The sequence below is a fragment of the Pinus tabuliformis genome, chromosome 1_2, assembly GCF_031772625.1.
Source record: "Pinus tabuliformis cultivar Carrire ecotype Pingquan chromosome 1_2, CPIR1, whole genome shotgun sequence".
Classification (NCBI taxonomy): Eukaryota; Viridiplantae; Streptophyta; class Pinopsida; order Pinales; family Pinaceae; genus Pinus; species Pinus tabuliformis.
This window is the reverse complement of record NC_142298.1, coordinates 142,251,800-142,261,101: the sequence shown is the minus strand read 5'-3', so window position 1 is coordinate 142,261,101 and position 9,302 is coordinate 142,251,800.

Genomic DNA, 9,302 nt, shown 5'->3' with positions numbered 1-9,302 from the left:
TTTTCCATTAATGTTTGGCAAAAGGTTTGAGGCAATAATGCAAGTCTTTCTAGAAGGTGGTCAAGTCTACAATCAAAATTCACAGAATGACAAGACGAAAGTGTTGGTGATGTGTTAGTCATGTTTTGAGCAACACTATGATCACCTTGGCATGAGAACTAAAGTAAGCCTTATGTATTTATGGTTTTTGTCTCTTTTTGGATATTGAAAAGAGATGAATGTATGTTGTAGCATTTGGTGATCTTTGTATGCTACAACAAGGAAGCAAGATCAAAATCATTGCAGGGAAATTATCATTTGAGCCTTGTACACAAACCAATATGGTGCAATGCTGAGAAAAGGCCACTTTAACACTTCATTAGAAAGTAGTCATGTTTACAGTCATTGGTATCAGAATTACAAGACTAGTAAGATGATGATGAGTATGATTTGAATATGAACAATGTGTTCAAGAGGACTTGTTTCCACTTTGTGTGAGAAGAGTCCGTTTTATGCTACATGTTTGTGAGAGATCAACCCATTCACAGGAGATCATCTTTTTGTAAGAGAGACATGGCCACATGCTTGTGAGAATAAACTCTTAGAATTGTGTATGAGAGCATATAATCTTCGATACTGCCACTATTGTGGGAATCCTACTACCACTTGATGATGAGGGAATTGACCCTCTGTAAAGGAGTGTATCTTTGAAGAAGAGAATGAAGTGGTTGATGGATTCATGAGATCAGAGATGTAGCCCACACCGGGTGAAATTTTAGTAACTTCGTGATATCTTCCCTTATTTGTTTGATATCTTGTCTCTTTTTTCTTATGTATGTTTTTCTACATTCTGCAATTATGTTGAGATGCATTAAGTGATGATAGAGATAGAAAAAAGCACTGTTAAATGTTTTTTTAGATCAAATTGGATTCAAGCCTACAAATGCAATCAAGTTCAATTAAAATAGTCATATAAATCTAATCCTTTTAAGTGAGTCAAATCCAGATCAACTTCATATCAGAGGCTCACCTCGAATCAAAAGTTTGGTATTAGAGCGGGATTGACAAAGTATTGTAGGTGTTGAATCAGAGATAGGCAAAGGATTGAAGTGAGCGAGGCTTCAAGAGCTCAAAGTGATCAACCGACGCTTTCTAGAAGAGAATTCTAAGTTGAAGAGGATGCTACAAGAAGTTGAGGCTCATGCTAAAGTTGGCCATGGAGGAATAAGTTGGAGAATGTTCCACTAGATAGGGGGAAAAAGTACATCCAACATCAAGCCAAATGGTCACCATGAAAGGCATATTAATTATGGTTCATGTTATGAAGATATGAATGTATGCACATCTGATGATACCTCCCATGTATCGGGTAACCAAGGTGGTTTCCTAGAAGCTTCGACTTCAACATCGTCCAAAGCAAGGAAATAGGAGGAATTGGTCAAACTCCCAGAAGAGGACCAAGTGTCATAGACAAGAATGGAGGTAAAGAATTATCCTTGTGCAATTACTTAATTTCATGATAATGATTTTGTTTTTTTGAAAAGCACACTATAGGAATTGGTTTGAAGCTACTAAAGGAAATGGGATATGAAGGAGGAAGCCTTGGAGCTAATGGCCAAGGAATTATGAATCCCATCCAAGTGGTGGAACTACCTAAATATGCAGGACTAGGTTATTTCAGAGAGGATGTTGGGGAAAGTTCCAAGACCATTGATGAAAGAAAATCCAAACCCATCGAGACAAGAGATTCTTCAAGTGACAAGTCTGAGTTAGTGCAGGATGCTAAGAGCACATCACAACATTCCAGTGATAGTGAGCATTCAAAGGAAGAGCTAAGGAAATCTCTCCTTATCAGGCTTGCACTAGAGATAACCAAGCAAGGTATAAAAATTCTAATTATTCTAATGTTAATTTTGATTACAAGCAAATTGGTAATGATGAGAAAAACTTATGGCATAGAAAAAAATGTACATTTTGTGGTTTGAATAACCATACTACTGCCAAGTGTTGGAAAAGAATGGAATTGTATAGGAAGGTTATGGCAATGAGGAACAAGCCAAGTCATGAAGACCTTTCTCCACATCAAGAGAAAAGGAAAGGAAAGAAAACCTGGAATACGAAAGGCTACTGCAACAATTGCAACAATGGTGGACATTAGGAAGCCACATGTTGGATACTCCATCAACAACCACATACTAAGAAGGATAAGAGGGTTGCGAAGGAATCAAATAGTGAAGTAGGTCAACCACAGGAAGAAGGAAATCTACAGAAATAACTTGAAAGGGAGAGAATGTTTTCCTTGATGATTGAAAAGGTGAATTGTCATGTAGAGTTATTTGATAAGTGGCCAAAATTGTAAATCACATGTTTCTTTTTAAAGACCCCATAGGTGGGAAAAAACTTGTAAAAGTGATGAAGTATACAACATCACTTGAATATGCAACATGGTGATATTTTTTCCTTTAGTTGGAAATCAAAGGATATGGGTTCTATTGTAAATCAGAAAAAAAATGTAAGATCTACGTATGTAACTTTTGGGGTCCAAAAGTCCTTAAGTGGGGAGGAATGATCCAGGTAGCTCTAGAAAACCTCAAAAATTGACGTGTTCAAAATTCGATGGAAACATCGTTATGTAATAGAGCTCGATGAGACGATTCCAACAGCGTGAATGACACCTCAATTTGAGTTTGTATGCAAAAGTTATAGCCATTCAAAGTTTCGATCAAACTGGGCAAAAGTCAAAGTCAAATGATGACTTGGAAGTTTGTACTGATGACATCATTAAGTTGACGTGGAAACCCCAAAATGTGCCATGTATCATGCACATAAGGTATTTTTTGGCATGATTTGAGCCAATAAAAATGTTCCACGTGGCACCTCAAGAGCACGCCACATGGCATTGCTAGAGTGCACCACGTGGCACCACATGTCTTCACCGTACAAAGATTAGGCATTGATTTCTTTTTCAACAAATCAAAATTTCCACATGGAACAATCACATAATGCCATGTGGCAACTCAAGTGTAGGCATTGGGTAAGCACAAATATCACTTGGGTTCCAAATTGAAAGGTCAAACAATTTACGGTTATAACTATTGGTTGTAATATATTTATTATGGTTATAATGTAAACCATATAAATATATGGTTACAAACGGTTAGCCAAAATGGGGAGTTTGTGGGTTTTGAACCTGAGACCTCTCCTAGCCATAAAAGCCTTAATATATATGCACCAACCAACAATCCCAACATACTTGTTGAAATATTTTCCCAAGCACAATATATTTAAACCCAGTCTTTGCACATTCAACAGGGGAACCAAATGGAATAGTGACTTGACAAAAAACGGGGAGAAAAACAGGATCCGGAGGAGGGAACTGCGCCCAAGTGGGCACAAAATTCAAGGATAATATTTTGTGGAATATTCCAAAGTGATGCAAGAGCATCGAAAAACTTTTATAAACTTTATTTGATATTATTATGTTTTTTGAGGAACCTCATGTAATGATTTTAATTATGTAATAATTAGTTGGATTCTAGAAACATTATCATCGAATATTATGGATTAGGCTAGATTAAAAAAAAAAGAAAAAAAAAAAAAAAAAAAAAAGTAGTCTTAGTTTTGATTTTTCCAAATTAGTTACTAAAATAATGGGCCTTATTCACTTATTATGGATCTTGATCCTATTCTAGATTTAGAATGCTTTTTATAAATTAGTAAGTATGTGGAGAACTAAAGAAGGATTGAAAGTATGAGTGTAAGAGGAGGATAAAGCTAATTCTTTCTATTATGAATCCTGTCTTGATTCATAGAAGGAAAAAACTTTCTTGCTGTAATATATTTTTCAAGATATGATATTATTTTGGTTTTGGTGGAGTAATGAAAATGAATGTATAGGCGTACTTGTTGATTTGATGCATATTCTATCAACCATTTTGATGCTCTGTAAAATTTGCGTGTGAGTGTGGGAGAGGTGTGAGTATGAGTAAATGGCCAATGATAATGAGACCAATATTATATTGTAAATATATTTATCTTTAATGAATTATATCTGAGTTTTGAGTGCAATTGTTGTGTGGGTTTTTAAATTTGTGGATTAGAATTTGCAAGCAGTTGCAACTTGCATCATTTTTGGTATCAGAGAAGCAACAATAGTTATGGCAGATCGAAGAGGAGAACCAAGAGGGGCAACTCAGGGAGCACAAGCGGGAAGGCCTGCAACAAATGTGGCTTTGTAGGTAGAATTACAGAGATGTCATGAGACAATGGAAACCATGGAAGCTGCAAAAAAAATAGGAAATGACATGGGAGATGTCCGTGATGTTGAAGAAGAGGCTTCTAGTGAGGAAGAAGCAGAGGAGACACTAGAGGAGAAAATGTTTGCCAAAATGTCTTCTAGGCCAAAAATGGAAGTACCATTATATGAAGGTAACTTGAACGCTGATGAGTTAATGGATTGGATACATACTTTGATTAGGATGATGTTGACAAGGAAAAGAAAGTCAAGTATGTAGTGACTAGACTAAAGGACATGCAACCCTATGGTGGGACGAGATAAAAGCACAATGAAGGAGGAAAGGAAAAGCGAAAATTAAAGATTGGGACAGTTTGGTGGTGAAACTTAAAAGTAAATTTTTACCTAGAGATTATCATATTAATATTTTTAAGCAATTGAAAAAACTTAAATAAAGGAATACGACTATTAAAGAATACACTGAGGAATTTTAGAAATTAAACATTAGGGTTGGACATGTAGAAGAGAATTATGAAAAATTTGCAAGGTACATTAATGGTTTAAGGCTTGAGCTTCAAGATGAAATTAACTTGTCTTTTAAAACTGTGGAAGATTGATATCAGTTATCTTTGACAACAGAAGAGAAGATTGTACGGAAATAAAAATTGAGGAGTAGAGGAAGAAGTACTGTAAAGGATAAATGACAAACCAATAGACAAGGAATTCAATCTCCAAAGGAAGAAGAAGGAGGTCCTAGTAGTCAAACACCAAGAGAAAGTGATTTTAGAAGAAGGAGATCATTTTACAAAGGCAAAGGTAGAGGATGAGATTATCAACCTAGATGTTTCAATTGTGGACAATTAGGACACATGTCGTGGGAATGTCCTAAGCATAGATCAACAAGCCAACGAGGTGCTCATGTGACAGAGGCAAAGGAGGAGGATAGATATATAGTTGCAGTTGTAAATGATCCCAAGGAAGGTGAATCTTTGCTACTAAAAAGAGTGTTGATCCAAGAAAAAAAAGAGACCAAAGAACCAACTCAAAGGAGGAGTTTGTTTAGAACTATATGTAGTCCAAAGGTAAGTGTTGCAAAATTTTGATTAATAGTGGTAGCACGAATAATATAGTCTCTGTTGAAATGGTAGAAAAGTTAAACTTAAAGAAGACACCACATCCTACACCTTATAAGGTCTCTTGGTTACAAAAGGGTCATCAAGTTTTGGTTACTGATCAATGTAAGGTAGAATTTCAAATTGGAAGTTATAAAGAAGAAAATGTGTGTGATGTCTTGCCAATGGATGTCTGCCATATTCTGCTAGGAAGACCTTAGAAATATGACATGGACGTAACACATAATGGGAACCAAAACACTTATAGTTTTAAGAAAGATGGTAAATTACATACACTTATACCATTAAAGGATGCAAGCACTAATCAAGTATTAATGTTGGATAACAAAGAATTTTTGAAGGATGAAGCAGAATGCAAGGAATGTGAACTAGAAATTGAGGTAAATCATTTGTTTCCAAAAAAGCAGGTTATGTTCAATGAATATGAGAATATGATAATCAATGAAATGTTTATGGTAGAAAATAGAGATCAACCAAGAATATCCATGGTAGAATTGGTTATGAATGAAGAGATTTTAATAAATGAACAACAAAAGAATGTCAAGGAGAAGGTCTCTTTGGAAAACAATGAGAAGTACCTTGAGAACCGTAAAGAAAAAATTTCAAATTAATTCTGACATGTTTGTTTCATGTGTAGGAAACATGGTTTCAATTGTACAGGTTCAGGTCCTTCCAAAGAAGTTGAAGGAATTAACCAGAAGAATTGAGAGAGCTAAGTTTCCAAGAGCATACCAAAATAGAATTCATTTGTTTATGGAGAACCTTAGGATGCTGGAGGAAATTTAAATCATCATGAAAATTTTCAGCCAAAGACATGTTACAACAAATGGTTAAAGATCTCTTGGACAAGTGTCTAGGAATATTTTGTCCTTCGGGAGTCTGACCCAGGAGCATCATAAAACTTTTATAAACTTTCTTAGATAATTTTTTTTTTGAGGAAGTTGGATTCCTCATGTAATGATTTTAATTCTGTAATAATTAGTTGGACTCTAGAAACATTATCAATGAATATTATGGATTAGGCTAGAGAAAAAAAAAGAAAAAAGAAAAGAAAAGTAGCCTTAGTTTTTATTTTTCCAAATTAGTTACTAAAATAATGGGTCTTATCCACTTATTATGGATCTTGATCCTATTTTAGATTTAGAATGATTTTTATAAATTAGTAAGTATGTGGAGAACTAGAGAAGGATTGGAAGTATGAGTGTAAGAGGAGGAGAAAGCTAATTCTTTCTATTATGAATCCTCTCTTGATTCATTGAAGGAAAAAACTATCTTGTTGTAATATATTTTTCAAGATATGATATTATTTTGGTTTTGGTGGAGTATTGCATTTGAATGAATAGGCGTACTTGTTGATTTGATGCATATTCCAAGCAACCATTTTGATGCTCTGTAAAATTTGTGTGTGAGTGTGGGAGAGGTGTGGAGTATGAGTAAATGGCCAATGATAATGAGGCTAATATTATATTTTAAATATATTTATCTTTAATGAATAATATCTTAGTTTTGAGTGAAATTGTTGTGTGGGTTTTTAAATTTGTGGATTAGAATTTGCAAGCATCTGCAGTTTGCATCACAAAGAATATTCCTAGGGAATATTATGAGAATATTCTATTTATTGTGGAATCTTGGAGATTCTCAGGGGGTTCAAAATTGACAGTGTCAGAACCTAGCTGATTTTATACTCATTTTACTCAAAATTTTGCAAGGAATTCAATGGTGTAGTTAGAATGAATATTTGAGCAACAGATTTGAGGGCTCATGGTAGAAGCTCATGCTTTCCATTAACGTTTGGCACAAGGTCCAAGGCAGCGATGCAATTTTTAGAAGGTGGTCGAGTCTACAGTCAAAATTCACAGAATGACGAGATGAACGCGCTGGTGATGTGTTAGCCATGTTTTTAGCAACACTATGATAACCTTGGCATGAGAACCAAATTAATCCTTATGTATTTATGGTTTTTGTCTCTTTTTGGATATTGCGAAGAGATGAACGCATGTTGCAGGATTTGGTGATATTTATGTGTTGTAGCAAGGCGACAAGATCAGAATCATCATAGGGAAATTATCATTTGATTCTTTCACACAAACCAAGATGGTGTAGTGCTGAGAAAGGAAACTTTTACACTTCATCATAAAGTGGTCATGTTTATAGTCATTGGTCTCAGAATTGTGAGACTAGTATGATCATGACGAGTATGAATTAAATCTGGAAAACAAATTCAATAGAACTTGTTGCCACTTTATGTGAGAAGAGTCTATTTTATGCTACATGCTTATGAGAGATCAACCCATTTAGAGGAGACTGTCTCTTTGTAAGAGATACATGGGCACATACTTGTGAGAATCAACTCTTGGAATTGTGTATGAGAGCATCTCTTCGATACTTCCACTATTGTGGGAATTGTACTTCCACTTGATGATGTGGGAATTTCGCCCTTGGTAAAGGAGAATATCTTTGTAGCAAAGAACAACACTACAAAGCCGAAGAAGGACACCGAAAAGTGGTGTGAGTTCCATAAGAGCTCCACTCACAACACAAGTGAGTGTCGGACCAAGCAGTCACTGGTGGCCGAGCTAAAGGCTTCAGAATCAGATGCATGTTCCGACTCTGAGTTAGAACCTAACAAGGGGAATGAAAAAGGGATGAAGATTATCAATGTGGAGCTCAATGCCACCGTTGCCACCACGAAGATCTAGAAGGAGGAACCCGAAGATCCAGAGGAGGAGGAGCACCTCTTCTACTCCCAGATGTGGGTAAAGGGTTCCCCGCTATAGTTCATTTTCAATAGCGGGAGCCAAAAGAAACTCATTTTCGCAGAGGTCATGAAGCGGTTGGGCTTACCGGCCATAGCACACCCACAACCATACACCATCGGGTGGCTTCACCAAGGGAGGGATCTTCACGTGAGCCAGCAGTGCCGCCTTCCATACAGCATCAAGCCCTTCACAGATGACGTATTATGTGACGTTTCTCCCCTTGATGTTTGTGATGTATTATTAGGCCAACCATACTTGTGGAAGCGACATGCTGTGTATGAGTCAAGGCCTCATGTTGTTATTGTTACTTTGGGAAATAAGTTGTACAGGATATCGAAGGTAGCACTGCCTACCACCATCTCTTTGGTTACTGCAAAATAATGCAGTAATCTCATTTCCAAAACCGAGAAAATTGTTTTGCTGATGATACGTCCTCAGGGAAGAAGAAGACGGTGGCCACAACCTCCAAACAGGGCCCCTCCGCACAACAACAACAGATGGAAAAGGTCGTGGGGGAGTACGAGGACATCTTCACCTCCCCCGCAAGGGTGCCTCTGCACTGTTAGGTCAAGCACTCCATCGATTTGACCCCAGGTGCAACGCTACCCAATGGACCAATCTATCGGTGCTCCGTTCTGGAGAATGATGAAATCAAGAGGTAGATTCAGGAGACGTTGTAGAAAGGTCACATCTGGCCGAGTTCATCGCCCTGTGGGAGCCCGATCCTATTTTTATAGAAGAAGGATAGGACTTGGAGACTCTATATTGACTATTGGATGTTGAACAAGATCACTGTCCAGAATAGGTACCCGATCCCACGGATCGATGATCTTCTGGACCAAATCAAGGGGGAAAATTATTTCAGCAAGATTGACTTGAAGCCCGGATCTCCCTAGGTACCAATCGAACCCTCCGATGTGTGGAAGACTGCCTTCAAAGCCAAGGAGCGCCTTTTCGAATGGTTGGTTATGCCTTTTGGGTTGACGAATGCTCCTATAACCTTCATGAGACTGATGGATGACATCTTGTGGACATTCACCAACTCATTTGTAGTAGTATACTTGGATGACATCTTGATCTTCAGCCAGAGTTGGGAAGATCATCTCCACCACATCCGGCAGGTTCTCCAAACACTGCAACAACACAAGTTATGTGCCAGTTTGGAGAAATGCACTTTTGGCATGACCCAAGTTCAGT